This window comes from Artemia franciscana, unplaced genomic scaffold (genome assembly GCF_032884065.1).
Source record: "Artemia franciscana unplaced genomic scaffold, ASM3288406v1 PGA_scaffold_49, whole genome shotgun sequence".
Classification (NCBI taxonomy): domain Eukaryota; kingdom Metazoa; phylum Arthropoda; class Branchiopoda; order Anostraca; family Artemiidae; genus Artemia; species Artemia franciscana.
Genome location: NW_027062689.1, coordinates 1375368 through 1388186, shown reverse-complemented (window position 1 = coordinate 1388186; position 12819 = coordinate 1375368). Strand labels below are relative to the sequence as shown.

The 12819-nt window shown below is 34.5% G+C and overlaps 1 protein-coding gene and 1 long non-coding RNA gene across 3 annotated transcripts in view; one reads left to right on the top strand and one right to left on the bottom strand.

The window, feature by feature from the left end:
* Positions 1 to 12819, bottom strand: part of LOC136041915 (uncharacterized) — a 444858-nt gene that overhangs the window by 115189 nt on the left and 316850 nt on the right. The window lies entirely within an intron of this gene.
* The window catches only part of LOC136041896 (calpain-D-like), a 43060-nt gene continuing 31145 nt past the window's right edge, over positions 905 to 12819 (top strand). The window contains exon 1 of one of the 2 annotated variants that reach the window (XR_010621120.1): positions 905 to 970. The gene's annotated coding sequence lies outside the window, so the exon portion shown is untranslated. The remainder of the gene's footprint in view (positions 971 to 12819) is intronic. The other variant, XM_065726689.1, reaches the window with a different exon arrangement.

The window sequence follows — 12819 nt, the reverse complement described above, 5'->3', positions numbered from 1 at the left end:
CGTAACAAACACCTGCATCTTGAGAAAAACATTTGTATAAGTAAACAAACAATTCCTATTACGTAACAAACGCCTGCATCTTGAAAAAAACTTTTAAAAGAAAGTGTTGGGACTGGGATTTGAAGGAATAGGGCCGAAGTGAAAGTCATTCAGGCAAGTCATTATTGATTTGCCTACATCTGGGGTCATAAAAAGAGCCAAAGCAAGTTCAACAGTCAATGAGCTTGCAATGTATGAACATGTTTAAATTTTGTGGTATGGGTTACCGAAACTTGTATCCAAAACAGTGTCAAAAGTGTTTTTTCTGATGAGATTGAAACGTTTTCTTTAATGTACTCGGCCCAAGATTTTCTATTTTAACGGAGTCCAAAAAGATCCAAATCACGGCTCAAAAAAACCGAAAGCTGGGAACATTGATGCAGCGAAACATTACTGGATTTGTGGAGCAGGTATCCTCGAGAAAGACCACTTTTGGGTTAGCTTAAATTTGAGTTCGAAAATCCTTGAAATTTATGTTTAATAGGCTAAAGAGTCCATATTTACCAAAAAAACAACATAAAATTAGGTTTGGCTGAAAATAGGATCAGAGGAGGGTAAATGAAATATTTTTCTTGAATGCCTTGAAGCTTAAAATAGGAAGTCATAGGACTAACAGAAGTTTGATGTATATGAAAAATAATTTTGGGATACGGGACCCTTTAAATGGATCAGACGAAGTCCAATAAAAAAATTGTTGATAGGTTTAAAATTATACCGTCAATTTTTGCAAACACAAACACTGGAAATTTATTTTGGGTTTATATGCCCACAAACCTGCTTCTGGAGCCTGTCTTTCGATCCATTAGTCAATACTTTGAAATGAAAAGGTTAAAGATTCGAAGATACTGACAAAAAGTACAAGTGGCAACACTGTCATGTCGAAGCGACAAGTTCAAAAGTAAAAATTGAGAGAAACGTATTAAAATTATAGGTAAAATTACTAATATATCAGTTTCTTTCGCACTTAGAAATTTGTTGTAGGATAAGCTTAAATATTTTTAAGCTAATTTAGGCCTATAATCCAAATCGTAGAGCGTAACGACAAACTCGAAAGGTCTTCAAGATACTGCAAACTGAAGTGATCTAATGAGTTACTAGGTCGAGGGTTTATGTGTATTTTAAATTGTGGTTACTCCTAAGGAATAAGTTACCATCAATATAACAGTCCTAGGGAAAACTCTAGTTTAGCTTTTTTATCTTGGAAAGGGGTTAGGGTAGGAAAATTAAATCTTCAGGGTTGGGTCTATGTGATAAAGGATGCCCTGGGAATGTATTTGAATTACCTATCTCCACTCCTTTTCCCTCTAAAGAGCCATGAGCTTTGATGATCTTTAAATATTTTTGTGTCATAAAAGTGAAACCTTACAAAATAGATCTTCTGCTTCAATAAAGTCAACAAAACTATTTTAGCTTCAGAACTTTGCTTCATCCCACTTTATGACGTTTTCAAGAAGACATAGGGCTTAAATAATTTTCCCTAAATTTAGAAAAAAAACATTGATATGGCTTAAAATTTTGCACAAGATAAAAAAGAGTTCTTTGTTAGACCTGTTAGAAATTTTGTTCAAATAAATAGAGTAGGCCTAAAGGGTAAAATTCTAGATAAACTACTTTTTGCTTTCTTAGAAAGGGGTTAGGCTATGGAAGTGGGTAAATATAGAGTAGTTCATATAATTGACCTAAAAAGAAAGTGAACATACCATTTGATGCCATCTTTTATGCTTCTTTTGAATATAATAATTACTTTTGCTCCAAATTTATTTTTAAGCCCTTTTAGAACCCTTGAACATAGTAATTTCTTCCTATAGTTTTTGGATATACAAATGGGTTGAAATATTTGTTTCAAACTTACTAATTCATTTCAAATCCATTTTGTAAAAATTGTAAAATTCACAATCATTGATTTGTCATGATTAATTTAAATAAAAAAATTCAAAACAATTCTCCCATATTTTCTTCTTATTCTGTTTTGCTGCTGAAAAACTGCTATTTCACCTATGTGTCAGAAAAAATCAAAGCCAATAGAAGATTCCAAAGCCAATAGAATTTGGTAATCCAAGGGGATTTAGGGTTAGCATTGCTGCAATCTATGAGGCTAGTGACCATGGTGAGATATTGGGTTAGGATACTGGGTATGCAGAGATTTACAATAGCAAAGGCAGCATACCTAGAGGCAATAAGACAGAAAAGTAAATTAGGGTGGTTGGCAGAGATTAAAGATATCTTAGATAAGTGTAGATTTAGGGAATGGTGGAATGAAGAAAAGGGGGTTATAGGTTTAGAGGAAATAGTAACAAGGGAACAAATAGTAACAAGAGAGGTTGGAGAACCAAAAAAGCCAGATATGGTGGGCAAGTCTGGATTGTTCAAGGTTTTAAAAATTTTATAGAAAGATAAAGGGTAGTTGGGGGGAGGAGGTATTTTAGAAGGTTGGTTTAAGTAGAGAGGATTTGAAGGCTTATTTGCATTGGAGGGAAAATGGATTTTTGATTGATGAGAAAAAAAGTACCAAGGGAGAAAGTAGAATCTATTGCTTGTCCTATGTGTGGATCTCAGGATGAAAGTTTGATACATTTTTTGTGTGAATGTGTTGAATTGAATGAATAGAGGCAAGAGATATATGGTAAAGAAAAATTGAATGAGATATGTGGAATAGGAATGAGGTGTGGAAGCCATGGAATGACCTTCCACCTAAAACATTTCTAACAGATGATATAAATAAATTCAAAACAAGACTAGCAGAAACAAATTTTCAAAGTAAGTCATTTTTAAATAATTTATAGTATTATTTGTCAGTGTTTGTTGTAGTCATTATTTTCATTGATTTATATGTGTGTACTATGTTGTCAGTTGTATTATGTATTATGTTGTGTATTATGTTGTCATAACCTCTATTTATTATATTTATTGCGACAAGCTTGAAAGCTGACCGTATTTGGTATTAATAAATAAATAAATAAATATGGATGGTAGATAGAATAAGAGACAAATTTCCTGAGTATTAAAAGGATAGCAAGGTTTGTCAGGATTGCAGCAGCACATTGTGAGCATTTTCTTTAAATAGTATTAATTTATTTTTGTTAATTTGTTGTTTGTTTTTGTTATGTAAATTTCCTATGGCCCATGGGCTTTTTCTGGAATAAATATTTACTATTATTATTATGGAAAATTGGAGAAAGTATTTTTAATTTTCTATCCAACTTAATTGTGACAAATCAATGTTTATAGATTTTATAATTTAAAAAAAAATGGTTTTATAATTAGATTGATTTAAAAAAAATTTTTCCACAAAACAAGTTTTTCAAAGAAAAATAAAGAGCATCATTCAACCAAAAATGAGTAGAAACAAAATAATCTTCCAATTGTAAAACTACCACAAACCTCTATCAATAGCCAATTAGACTCACAAAACACACAGAAATTACAATTAATAGCCAGGTCAAACTCAAAACAAGCAGAAATTAACATGAGTAGGGCTGATAACCCCCATGATTTCTCAAGACAAGAAAATAGTTTGTACCTGCACTTCCCACAACACTTCATTAGAATAATGTTATCTCATAAGGAGACCTTTTGGTAGCTGATTGGGTATTTTATTTTTAATAAAAAAGTGTTCTAAAGTGTCTGAATTTGCCAAGAATTGTGTGTATTTTTTTTTTCTGTGCCCTTTTTGTTTTTCTTTTCATTTTTTATACTACTTTTTCGCACATTTGTGTTGTATGTAGAGGGTAGCAATAAATTATTATTATCATTATATTGCATTGTCACCTTTATGAAAGTCCATGTGCTCATAGTTTGTTTTGATTTATTTTAACATATGCCTAAATATCCCTTAAAAATCTTCAATGCCCTTAGCATGCACTGTTGCAATAGTTGTAGCAGCATTAGAAGCAGTATGCACATAGAACCTTTGGTTTCTTCAACATCCCCTTCAACACATGCTGAAAGTTTCAGCTTAATGCCATCAATAATTCCTGAAGCATTTCTGATGCATCTGCTTGACTGTGTGGGCATATTGTATTTCAAAGTAGTTCCATACAGTTTCTTTATCTTCCAAATTTTTTGCCTTAATATCCATAGTTTTAACAGGAGTAGCTGTATAATTAATTGTAGTAGACTAAGCTTTAGTGGTTGTAGACTAAACACATCCAATCAAAATTTATAGACATCTATTTTATTCAACATTGTTAATAGGTCCAGTGATTATGCCTTTGGGAATGTCAAATCCCCTACAGCCATCAGAACAAGGGCTGTGAACTAGACAGTTTGTTCATTGCTTACATATGGTCAGGGGCATTGCTACAGAATTCTATTTGGGGGGGAAGGGGCAAGAGGGGGTGCTATTGGAGTAGATGCTATTCAAGCAGTAGTGAAGAAAACTAACTATTTAACCAACATGCTTTTTAGTGAATTTAAAAACATTAAACAATGCATTATAATGAATAAACACACATTGAACACTTATAAATATAAATGCTGGTGCTTAGATTTTACTAAAAGTCAGCAATGAGCTTCTGCAGGTAACAGTAGTATAGTATAAACAAGCTCTTGAGTGGGCAAAGGTGAATGTTCTATACACTAAGCTTTTTTGGCAAGATCCATCCCTTATGCTGCAGTACATATCCTGCCACCACTTCTCCCAACCTCTCTGTTCTGCTCAGGATGCTCAACCTCATAATTGAAACAAGCTCTTGTTCTATTAGTCCCAGGTATCATGCTTTTCATTTGCTCATAATTTTGAATGGATTTTGACTGAAGATTTAATTTGTTGTACTAAACTTTTAATATATGTGATTTATTAAAATATTATTTATAATTTTTTATTAAATTAGTTTTTTTGTGGGTTTTCTGATTTATATTAATAAATAGTATTGATATCAGCAGGTCTTGATAGAGCCCCCAAAAAAATTATAGGCAGCACATTAGCGCTGTCTGATGAAAGATACAGGATAAGTCAAAGTATTACCACACATTGTGTAACATCATATTGTGACATATTCTCCACATTTAATTAGCAACCATATTTCAAATTTGGAAATATTGGAAAAATAAAGTTAAAATTATTTACTAATTTGTTGGGCATTTTTTGACAAAAACAATCATTGTTTGAGCAGTTCTTGCCATCATTGCAGCAGAACCCTTGAATTAATTAAAAATTGCAAGGGATGGTTATTGAAAGAGAAAATTGACTCCAAGAGTCCAAAAAATACCTTCCACTTTGCATTTTGTTGCAAAAAAAAAAAAAAAAAATGAATTCTATAAAAATTACACAAAAGTTTTTTTTTTGTATAAGTCAGGGTATGGGGGTATGAATTCCAGGAGGATAGTTACACTTTATCGTTTTTATGGCACTCAGTATTTACCAAGTGACATGTAGCAATCACAAATTCTGTTGGTCAGTCTGTCTGTCTGTCCTGGTTTTGCTAGTCAAGGCACTTCCAGATAAGTTAGGATAATGAAATTTGGCTGGCGTACCAGAGACCAGACCAGATTAAATTAGAATTAGTCTTTTCCCTGATTCAACCATCTTGGGATGGTTAATTTGGAAAAATTGTACAAATTAGAAAAAATGAGCTATTTTTAACTTACAAACAGGTGATCAGATCTTAGTGAATATTGATATTTAGAAGGATGTCGTGTCTTAGAGCTCCTATTTTAAATCCAGACTGGATCTGGTGTCATTGGGGGGTGTTGGAGGGGGAAACCTAAAATCTTGGAAAACACTTAGAGTGGAGGGATTGGGATGAAACTTGGTGGTAAAACTAAGGAAAAGTCCTAGATACGTGATTGACACAACCGTAACGTATACACTATCTTTGGGGGATTTGGGGGGGGGGGGTTAATTCTGAAAAATTAGAACAAATGAGGTATTTTTAACTTACAAAGGAGTGATCGGAGCTTAATGAAATTTCATATTTAGAAGGACCTCGTAACTCAAATATCTTATTTTAAATCCCGACCGGATCCAGTTTTATTGGTGGGAGTTGGGGGGGGGGCAGAAATTTTGGAAAACACTTAAAGTTGAGAGATCAGGATGAAACTTTGTGGGAAGGATAAGCACAAGTCCAAGATACGTGACTAACATAACTGGACCGGATCCACTCTCTTCTGGGGAGCTGGGAGGGGGGGGGGAATTCGAAAAATTGGAAAAATGAGGTATTTGTTACTTACAAATGGGCGACAAGATCTTAATGAAATTTGATATTTAGAAGGATCTTGTGTTTCAAACCTCTTATTTCAAATCCCGAACAGATCTGGTAACATTTGGGGGGAGTTGGAGAGGGAAACCGGAAATCTTAGAAACCGCTTAGAGTGGAGAGATCGGGATGAAACTTGGCGGGTAGAATAAGCAAATCTCGTAGATACATAATTGACGTAACCGACTGTATCCGCTCTCTTTAGGGGAGCTAGGGGGGTCCAGTGCTTTAGCGAGTTCAGTGCTTCTGGACATGTTAGCACAATGAAAATTGATAGGCGTGTCAGGGACCTGCACAAATCGACTTGATAAAGTCGTTTTCTCTGATTCGACCATCTGTGGGCTGAAGGGAGAGGAAAAATTAGAAAAAATGATGTATTTTTAACTTACGAGTGAGTGATCGGATCTTAATGAATTTTGATATTTGGAAGGACCTTGTGTCTTAAAGCTCATATTTTAAATCCCGACTGGCATTAAGCCTCTGATTTTCCTTTTAAATCAATCTATTGATTCTTAGAATTTTGCTAGAGCTAATACATGGTACCACTTATACATGGACACAAAATTTCTAAATTGTGAAAGAAAAATACAAATATTAAAACATTCAGTTTATTCTATTCTCAGCTGACAGTTTTTACAACATTATGATGCAGAGATAAAAATGTACCACACATAGCACTGGTGCTGTGTGAATTTTTTTAGAGCTGGTTAAAAGAAATATTTAGAAAAGTGAAAATAGCAAGGAGTCAGTATGGTGTTATACATTGAGGCAGTTCTGCATTTATGGGTTAGTAAGTGAATCCAAAACGTAAGGAATAGAACGTTGTTGGTGCTTATTAGCCATTTCAATGACAAATAAGAGAATCAGAGTTTCAATTAAATACTGGAAATAAAAATTATAACAATTGAATGATTCCTGGAGCAATCCTCCTCTACCGAATTCCATGACCTAACTACAACCGGATTTACCTATCTAGCTATTAAATAAAAAAATAAGTGTTTTTGACTGAAAGTAAGCAGCGACATTAAAACGAACAGAAATTACTCCGTATATGAAAGGGGCTGATCCTTCCTCAATGCCCCGCTCTTTACGCTAAAGTTTGACTCTTTCTCTCAGCTCTACTTTCTAAAACAGTAAAAAATTTAGCGTAAAGAGCGAGGCGTTGAGGAAGGAACAGCCCCTTTCATATACTGAGTAATTTCTGTTCGTTTTAAGTTTTAATGTCGCTCCTTACTTTCAGTTAAAAACACTTGTTTTTTTATTTATTTTCTGAACGTTTTTGAATTTATGCATGTTTTGATTTTGGCTCTCCGTACATGAATAATTAAAACGAAATTTGTATGTTAATTTATTTTTTTTGGCTAAATGGTTTTCTCATAGTTTTGGTCGGACGATTTAGAGAAAGGAACAGGGGAGTAGGCCTTGTTACTGTCCAATTTTTGGTTTCTGAAAAAGGTAAGTAGAACTTTTATTTTTTTACGAACGTTTTTATTAGTAAAAATACACGTAACTTACGAATTAACTTACGTAACGAACTTCTATATTCGTATGTTTTTATTACGTATATGAGAGGGTTCACCCCCTCGTCAATACCTCGCTTTTTACAGTAAAGCTTAAATTTTGTCCCAATTCCTTAAGAATGACCCCTGAATCACAAAGGCCGTAGAATAAATAGTTGAAATTAATAAAATTACTTTAGCATAAAGAGCGAGTTATTAGGAGGAAGTGAACCCCTCATATCCGTAATAATTTCTGTTCGTTTAATTTTTAATGCTGCTCCTTACATTTAGTTGAAAAAAATTTTCATATTTATTTTCTAATTGTTTAAAAAAATGCTAAAAAGCCCTGCGCCCCCTTCATGGGCATTTTCTTCTCCCATGATAAATTCCTCCATGGAAAGTTCCTCCCGCATAAATCCCTCCCCTCAAGCCTTCCCCTCCAACCAAAAAAAAAATCCCCTGACAGCGTCTGTAAACTTCCCAGTAATCATTACTATATGTAAACACTGGTCAAAGTTTGTAACTTGCAGCCCCTCCCACGGGGACTGTGGGGAAGTAAGTCGTCCCCAAAGAAATAGTTATTAGGTTTTTCGACTATGCTGAATAAAATGGCTATCTGAGAATTTTGATCCGGTGACTCAGGAAAAAATGAGCGTGAGAGGGGACCTAGTTGCCCTCCAATTTTTTCGGTCACTTAAAAGGGCACTAGAACTTTTAATTTCCGTTAGAATGAGCCTTCTCGCGACATTCTAGGACCACTGGTTCGATACGATCACCCCTGGGGAAAAAAATAAACACGCATCCGTGATCTGTCTTGTGGCAAAGAATACAAAATTCCCCATTTTTGTAGATAGGAGCTTGAAACTTCTACTATATGATTTTCCAATACGCTGAATCTGATGGTGTGATTTTTGTTAAGATTCTACGACTTTTAAGGGATGTTTTCCCCTATTTTCTAAAATAAGGCAAATTTTCTCAGGCTCATAACTTTTGATGGGTAAGACTACACTTGATAGAACTTATATATTTAAGATCAGCATTAAAATGTGATTCTTTTGATTTAACTATTGGTATTAAAAATTCCATAGAGTTTCGGTTACTGTTGAGCCGGGTCGCTCCTTACTATAGTTCGTTACCACAAACTGTTTGATAACACGAATCTCGTTGTAACAAACATTAACTCTTATTTTCTTTTCCGTTATTTCTTTTTCATTAAGGAAATTATATTCAATGTATATCTACATTCTTATTCTTCAATGATTCCATTTCTGTCCTATTTGCAGATAAAGGGCTTAGTCATTTTAAAACAAGAAAATCTAATCTTGAATTGATTTTTTATAGCTAATTAAATTCAAAGTACTGCAGTTAAATAATGTCCTGTTATCCATACTTTATTTAAGGTTATAGGCCTTAAAATAAAAACTGCCTTGCTGTAAAGTTACAAATTCCTTTTCTAAGGGTTACTGCTACTGTTGACCTGATCTCTGGGTCTTTTGGTACTGGATGTGGTTGTACAAGCTTCTAATTCTGACTTGAAAATATCATTACATGCTTTGTCAACACCTTAGATAATATGACGTTTATGATGTGATTTTCAATATGACATCACTTATGACTTTAACATGTGTGGCCGCCGGGCCCCAACATGGCACGCGGCAGGCTTCTATATATGGATTCTCATTGTCCCTTGTGTTCTAACCGCAGGCAGTGCTGGATCCCGGCGGCTTCGCCATCGGGCCCAAGCATGGCACGCGGCAGGCTTCTATATATGGATTTTCATTGTCCCTTGTGTTCTAACCGCAGACAGTGCTGGGTCACGGTGGCTTCGCCGCCGGACCCCTTCATGGCACGTGGCATGCTTCTATATGTGGATTCTCATTGTATCTTGTGTTCTAACAACAGACAGTGCTGGGCCCCGGCGACTTTGCACTGGTCCCCGCGGGTGGATTCTCATTGTCCCTTGTGTTCTAACCACAGACAGTGCTAGGTCCTGACGGCTTTGCCACCGGTCCCCGCGGGCCCCAGCATGGCACGCGGCAGGCTTCTATATATGGATTCTCATTGTCCCTTGTGTTCTGGGTCCTGGCAACGCTATGTCATTTTCGGATCGAATTGATGACGTAAATTGGTTTTGTTTTCTGTTTTAAGGTTTTCGAATTGCTTTAATCCATTGTCAAAATATATAGAAATATTTGTGCAATCACCAGTTTTGTACATTTTAAGCAATTTAATAATAATTTCTTTTTGACGTTAATTGACACTTTTACAAATTTTCTTTCAGCAGCAAGCATTCTAAACTTCAACAATTTCTACTAAACTTCAAACTTTTGGTTTTCTGTTTTAAGGTTTTCGAACTGCTTTAATCCATTGTCAAAATATATTGAAATATTTGCGCAATCACCAGTTTTTTACATTTTAAGCAATTTAATAAAATTTAAAAAGAGCCTCAATTTTTTGAGCTCGTGTAACGGTAATAACGGTAATGTAACAGACAGACACTACATTTTTATATTTATAGATAATGTTCTTGTAATATTGTCAGCTGTCTTTTTTGTTGTTATTTAAATGTATATATGCATGTGACGTCATGTACATGAATTAATTTTAAGAAATTCCACAGAATAAGTTTTTCTAAAAAGTTGTAGAGCATAATTAAACCAAAAATTAGCAGAAATAAAGTTAAAGCAAGCGTAAAACTTCCACAAATCTCCATCAATAAATAAATAGAACAACAAAGCAAACAGAAATTATGATAAATAATTGAGTCAAGTTCAAAACGAGCAGAAATTAACATAAGAGGGGCTGACAACCCCCATGCCTTCTACACACCAAATCTTAATTTGCACCTTACTGAAAAAAATTACCGTGGATTGTCACTTTAATATACATACAATGATATTTATTCCTCAAATTCTTAATAATTTTTGATATATTAAAGTTTGAAAAATGCAAACATTAAAAATGTATTTGTTTATACTTTAGTTACCGTAGTCTGTATGCACGTAGTATGTTCTGATTTAGTTCAAATTTCTCCTCAACATTTCCTCAAATTTTTACTTCAATATCCTCAGCCTTGGAACTGCTCGCTATAAAAGTAGTAGTTGTAGTGACAGAAATGATAATTGTTGTAGTATCTCTTAACACTTTTTTGCTTTTGACTCTTAAAAATGGCACTAGAACTTCCAATGTTCAACCAAGTTAAGAGTATTAAGATGATAATACGAGCAGTTTAGTAGTTGTAATAGCAGTAGCAGTAGCAGTAAAAGTAGCAGTTGTAGTAGTGTTAGCAGTTGCATGTACATATTACCTTTTGGTAAATTAATCGTCCACTTTAAGGATTCTTTGAAAATTACTGCTTAATGCCTAAATCTATTATTGAGATATGTGCTTTTGACAGTCTGCATGCACTTAGTGTATTTTAGTTTAGTTCAGGTTTGCTTCATACGTGTACCCTTTATAGTACTAGCATTAATAGCGTAGCCTTAATAGTAGTTGTGGTAGTAATAGGATTAATAGTGTTATATTAGTTTTAGAATTAACAGTAGTAGCATTTACATGTTGCCTTTTGTTCAGTTGAACATCCCCCTCGTGATGCCCCAGAAGTTCCATCTTGGTAGGGTAAGCCAGTCCAAAAATACTGCGGATACGCCTATATCAGTTATAGTCAGTATTTAAGGAAACATTGTTTCCTTGTTTGCATAATTTCCGTCACATTCCACCCTTGCATAGCTGATTAACGCTACATTGACAAAGGCACTGCAGGGGCAATCTAACTGCCTATATGCAATTAGCTCACACATCCAAAGCGTGATATCAGCAACATTTCAATGTTTCCCCTGAGATTTGTTTGTGTTTTTGAGTGATTAAACATAAAAAAGCAGGTTTTCTCACCTGAAAGTAAGGATCAACATTAAAACTTAAGCGAACAGATATTATTGCTATATGGGGAGGATACCCCCTCCAAAATACCTCGCTCTTCACGCTAACGTTATTTAGAATACTCAAAAAGCTATTTCATTCTAATTTAACGAACCTTGTATTTCACTTTTTGTTCGTAAAGAATTGGGATACAAAATCATACTTTAGCGTAAAGAGCAAAGTATTTAAGAGAGGTATCTGCCACATATCACTACTGAAAATTCCCCCAAAGAAAATTTGCCTCCCGGAAAATATCTGGTGCAAATGCTATGTGTAAGCAATATGCAATAGGCCTTTCTTTTTTGAACTAAACGAAGAAAATTAAGTTCTTGAACTGAAAGTAAGTAACAACACTAAAACTTAAAACAAACAGAAATTATTCGTATATGAAAGGTGCTGTTCCCTCCTCAACGCCTCGCTCTTTACGCTAAAGTTTGACTCTTTGTCACAACTCTACTTTTTAAACAATGAAAACTTTAGCGTTAAGAGTGAGGTGTAGAGGAAGGGACAACCCCTATTCATATACTGAATAATTTCTCTTCGTTTTAAGTTTAATGCTGCTCCTTACTTTCAGTTCAAAAAAAGTTGTTGTTTTATTACATTTCTGAATGTTTTTCAACTTATATAGGTTCGAGTTTGGCTCAAAGCACATGATAAATTGAAACAAATTTTCAAATTAATTATGAAAGATTTATTCCTTATATGAAGGATTGCCCCCTCTTCATTACTTTACTGTTTACGCTAAAGCTGTTAGCACTTTTGAAAAAGCTTACTATTCTAATCAAAAAGCCCCTGTTTTCAGTAAACGCTCTTAAAGAATTTAGATAAACAGTCAAACTTTAGCTTAAAGAACAAGGTATTAAGGAGGGGGACACCTTTCCTATATGGAGGGGGCAACCCTCCCCCAAACAGAAATCTCCTTCGGTGAAAGTTTGTCCAACGTAAAGTAAATCTTCCCCCCGTCAAATTCCCTCCAGATGTTCCATCCTCGCTGAGTGTACCTCCTCCCTGTAAAATGGCTTGCGGACCATTCATCCTAAAAAATTCTCCTTAGCATTCTTTCATCTGAATAAGACCTCGATCTCTAACCGGTTTCTTGATGAAAATGAAAAATTCATATTGCATTATTCAAATTTTACTTATTCAATTTTATTTTTTATAAAAAC